The 5,630-nt window shown below is 34.4% G+C and overlaps 1 non-coding gene across 1 annotated transcript; it reads left to right on the top strand.

The window, feature by feature from the left end:
* Positions 1 to 5,163: 5,163 nt before the first annotated feature.
* Positions 5,164 to 5,237, top strand: TRNAN-GUU (transfer RNA asparagine (anticodon GUU)). Its single transcript has one exon. It is a non-coding gene; the product is annotated as a tRNA-Asn (tRNA).
* Positions 5,238 to 5,630: the final 393 nt, after the last annotated feature.

Here is a 5,630-nt window from a genome sequence, read left to right as displayed (position 1 = left end):
CGTAGATCTGGGACAAATCTAGGAAGCGAGTTCACAAACCCTAGATTTGGGATGCTATGGAGAGAGAGTGCGTGCGAGAGACAAATTCAACGACCGATAGTTTGATCGAGAGAGAGACAGAGTGCGAGAGACCGAGAGAGATAACGTGCAAGAGAGAGAGAGAGAGAGTGCGAGAAAACAAGAGAGATAGAGAGAGATTTGCGCGAGGAGAGTCAAGTAAGTGACAGATCCAACGACAAAGAGTTTGATCGAGAGAGAGAATGCGAGAAATAGAGAGATTTGCCCGAGGAGAGTCGAGTGAGTGAGAACGAGAGCGAGAGCGAGAGAGTTGACCAAATCGAATCTGTGAGTGAAAGAGAGACAGTTTAGAGATTTAACTTGAGTCGCATTGAGTGGCGGAAAAACACTGATTTGCGACTGTTGTAATCCTTCACTTAAAACGACAGCCTAAAGCAACCGTTTTTCTTGAAAAATGGTATCGCCTTTTACCCCTTATGACGTAGTGATATCACAAATCAAATTTGATAATTCATTCGAATGCGAATTTGATAATTCATTTGGATGAGTGGTATTCGATAGGATTTGAATTCGAACTCGAATTCGAATATCACTATTTTTTTCAGATTTGAATTCGGATATAGCACTATTCGATCGGATACCTATCCGTTGACAGCCCTAGTTTTTTCCTCCATTTCACTTTTTCAAGAGTCACGTATGATGAAACTGAAATTGATTTGGCATCTACTTTCACGACCTCAATATATGTTCTTTTGATTTATTTTTCTAATTCTATTAAATTTTCAAAATCTTCAAATTAATCACGATCGTAATTGGCTTTTGATGAATATGTCCATACCATCTCAATTAATTTTCTCTTAATTTATCACCTATTGAAGATATTAATGTTATACGTGAATAAGTTAATCTATATTTATCCCTTTTCTATAATCTCTTGTGAGGACATATGGATAAATGTTCGAACAGTCCAACCCTATTGAGTTATTTTCGACATGATGATCACTATTATTACCAAACGCCTTATACAATGTTACTTATTACTAACTTCTACAATAATTTTTTTTTCCCAATAAACTGCTCTTTACTAATTTGACAATTTTTATCTAACATCCATTTGATACTTAGAAGTTTGAACAATAATATTAAAAGTCGATTTAACTTAAATGTGCATCGAGTTGAGTCTACCAAAAAACTCATGGGTCAGCTCGGATGAATCAAATAAAAATATATTAATTTTTGAAATATTTAAAAATAATTTCTCTTATTTTTAATGAATAAAAATATTTCTTTTATCCTTCACAAAAAATATCATACATAACAAAATAACTCAGTCAACTTACCAATCCAACTTGGTAAAATTTTAGACAACTCAACCAAGTTGACTCCATGCATGATTTGCCCAAATTGCCACAGTGAGCTAGTTCCATCAAGCTCAAGGCCGAATCAACTCGACCCAACCCAATCAGTTTAAAAAGTGTGCTTAGAACATTGTTTCTAAAGTCTTAATAATATGACTCGCCGGGTGGCATACTCAATCAACTATCTACTATCTGACGTGGACAAGTTTGGAAATCGTAGATTTGTACGTTTCGGGATAAATCTTTTTATGAAAAAGTGTAATTGTGTATCTCGAGACATACAAATCTACGATTCCCAAACTTATCACGTCAGGGAGTTGTTGAGTATGCATCCAGGGAGTCATATTATTCTAAGACAAATTTCTCAATCAATCAAGAGAAACTATTTTGCTAATTTATAATCTGGTTTACTTTTCCATTAAAACGCAACAAGAAGAAAATGTTTAAATCTAAAAATAAATAAAAGTTAAATGGCTCTTCCAAGTTGTACATATATGAGTAGATGGTCCATTTGAATTAGACAATGCTCTCATCATGGCCGTTAAATATTAGCCCACAACTCGCTGTCGATCATCCTCTCATCATGGCTGTTAAATTAGCCAGTGAACATCAAAATCAAAAACTGATTGTAGCATCTCACTTTTGTTTAAGCTCGAAGGACTGGGAAAATAGGGGCATTATCGTCATTTGACCACATTTTGCTTCTCATTTTAAGGGAGACCATAACGGCCGTCAGACATAACGAGAATCTCACCCGTTTCAATAAGCCTCCGTAGACAGTTCAGTTGAATGTGACCGTGATCCGAACGTGGACTGTTATAGTTTGATTGGATGAATCTTGAAATAGATTCTACATTGGATCCTCCTTCCTCGTTCAATTCTCTTATCGCTTCTTTCACCAGCTATAAGGTAAAAAAAAAAAAAAAACCCCAAAGAAAGAAAATAAACTTTCAAGAAAACACATTTTATTTTAAGAAAACAAAGTTGCATGAAAATAAATTTTCATGAAAAACAAAAAGAACAGAAAAATATTTTACGATTTTTTATATTTTTGGACAAACCTCGTCGTCTAAAGGAAGATAAGGTGGTGTGGGACTTCTACGGTAGTGATTTTCTACGAGATTGTAAAAGTAGAAGTAGGGATTGTCTTCGAGATTGTCAACATTTTGATATTCGGTTTCTTGTACTGTGTTGTTCTCTGAATGATTCAGTGCTTCATCGATGAACAATGACAATGAATCTTCGGTTTGTTGTTCAAGAAAAGAGAGATATGAAGAGGAGGAGAGAACGCTAGTGGGAGAGTTGGGATTTTCTTCGAGATCATCAACATGTTGATTTTCTGTTTCTTCTTGTCTTGTATTGTCATCTGACTCTGAATTTTCTTCGGGATCTTCCACATGTTGATCTTCGGTTTCTTGTGCAGTGTTGTCCTCTGATATTAATGGATTTTCATCGAGATGGTCAACATGTTGATCTTCGATTTCTTGTGCTGTGTTGAGATCGTCAACATGTTGATCTTTGGTTTCTTGTGCTGTGTTGTCGTCTGAATAATCCAGTACTTCTTCGATGAACGATGTCAACCAGTCCTCAAGTTCATGACCATATAAAGAGGGAGATGAAGGGGAGGGGAGGATGGTGGGATTTTCTTGGAGATCATCAACATGTTGATCTTCTTCCATTATCGATTGTTGGATGGTTTCGTGCATGCATGATTAGAATCTTTTAACTTAGCAAAATAAAGAATAATTAATATTTAGAGGGGTGTTTGGTAATGGGAATATCTTTAATTATTCCAGATTAGCCTCGTCTAGTCTGGGTGTCTATGGAGACTGAGTTGACTCTGTCGAGTTATAGAATCTCGAACTAATCATCTTATTAAAATTGGGCCCACATGAATTATCACGTTGGCAAAATGTCACAAGAGCCTTGATAATATGACTCCAAATGCCATACTCAATCGACTCATGACGTGGTCAAGTTTGAAACCGCAGATCTTTCTCCCTTGGGATTCTTGATTCCCTTAGGGTACACTTTTTTTATGGGGAAATGCAATCGTGTATACCGAGGCGTACAAATCTACGATTTCGAATTTGTCACGTCAGTGAGTCGATTGAGTAAGCCACCTGATAAATCATTTTATCACAACTCCAAAAAAAAAAGTGATGATAATATGACTTTCCTATGTGGCATACTCAATGGACTCCCTGATATGGGGTGTGCCACAGCCACAAACTTTATGGCTTGGGATACACAACCGCACATCCCATAAATTTGTGCAGTTGTGCATATCAAAATGTGTGGTTTTATATCCCGAGGCATAAAGCTTATGGTTCTGGCACACCACACATCAAGGAGTTGATTGAGTATGACAAGTGGGGGAGTCATATTATCACCAATCAAGAAAAAAAAAAGAGTTTGATCTAAGACTTTGAAAATGATGATCACCAGCATCTTTAAAATTTTAAATTTAAGTCAACGGTATAATCTTATCTTAAAAAAAAAAAAAACAACAACAACATATTTTAGTGGTTCTAAATATTTTGTAATTTACATAACTATGACGTCTGATTATGTTTTTGAATGTCAAATAGAGGTGCACGGAAGAGAATTTTAGTTAGTAAAAGAGAATTTTTTCCTTTCATATATAATAATAATTTTTTGGCTATAGCTTGGATTAACGATATTTAATTATAAAATTTAAATTACTAAAAATATCTATTTCTTTTAAACAATCAAAATTGGACAACCCAACTAAATTTTTGTTGACTTAATTGAGATTTTCAAAATTTTCGAGTCATCCCAAACCTTGAACGAGTTAATATGGTGGTAATCCAAACTTACCTTCTCACTCAATTACCATGGAGCACGACACGAGGCGAGTTATCATGGCCTTTTATGAGTTTTAAAACTAAAATGTGTTTTTAGGCCAGATGGTTCGGGGCTAATTGAGCCTCAAAATTCTAACCATGCTCGGCCCATCTAATGGATGAGTCGAGATCAAATAATTAAATTCATCTGCATCCAATCTTAGTCCAACCCGCACATATTTAGAATTATTTATATATGTATAGGGGAATGTTAACATCCAATACTTTATGGGGACGTTAACATTGTCTAATATTTCTTTTCAATAATATCCCTTCTCATTTTAATTTTTTTTAGTAAAAAAAAACAAGGGTGTATTGGTCTTTTAAACAATAAAGGCTTGTTTGTATAATAAATATTATGAGCATTTAAGTATTTTGAATTAAATATCTTTTTTATATTAAATACTTTGACAATTAATGACAACATAATAAATACATATGTATTTATTGTGTAAAAAACTAACATGCCCTTGTTTGTTTTACTTAAAGACAAAACGTGGAGATGTATTATTTGAAAAAAAAAAAAAAAACTATTAAACAATACGCATGTCTTCATGAGATTTTGGATGTTAACATCTCCCATATATATAAAAATAATATTATAATATAAGTTATCGGACTAGACTGCCTGACGGGCCTACCTACCATGCCTGATTCTTACCTTAGGCACAAATTGGGCCTAGCTCGACCCAATTACTAAATGGGTCCACTAACACTAATCAAATTTAATCGAGGAAGATACGTCAACTAGAAACCAACCCTTTGCGGGTAAGGTATCAATGAAATTGATGTTAGGTTTTGAATAAAAGTATTAAATATGAATTATAATTTGGCCAATTTCTAGAGCCAGAAATTGTGCTTGAAAGCCGACTTTTGAATTATTAGTATTATTATTATAACGTTTCATTACTTGCAAGATTGCTGGAATAGCTCAGTTGGTTAGAGCGTGTGGCTGTTAACCACAAGGTCGGAGGTTCGAGCCCTCCTTCTAGCGCGCAACAGCTGATTTTTTGGTGAATATTTTTCATATCTTGACCTTGGTCTTTTTCCATAGACTAAAGAAAAGTTCGATTCATATTTTTAAATCTTGCGAAAATGGTTTGAGGACCAAATGAGCAAGTAAACGGATTCTCTCAACTCTCAAAAAGGAAGTCAACCTCCTTAGAAAGTAGGTTTTATGTAAAAATTAAAAAAAAAAATGGCCTGGACTATTTAGAGCTAATTACATCCATATTTATATAATAAAACATAATGGTGAATCCTAATATATATATATATATATATATATAATTTTTTTGTGAGGGGAGAGGGAGTGTGTGTGTGTGTTAATAAACGTCCTACTCAACCTATACTAGTATACTAGTGTGGGTTCACACTATCCCAATTT

The sequence above is a fragment of the Akebia trifoliata genome, chromosome 7 (genome assembly GCF_017979445.1).
Source record: "Akebia trifoliata isolate Shusen 1 chromosome 7, ASM1797944v1, whole genome shotgun sequence".
Taxonomy (NCBI): domain Eukaryota; kingdom Viridiplantae; phylum Streptophyta; class Magnoliopsida; order Ranunculales; family Lardizabalaceae; genus Akebia; species Akebia trifoliata.
This window is presented reverse-complemented; position numbering and strand designations above follow the sequence as displayed.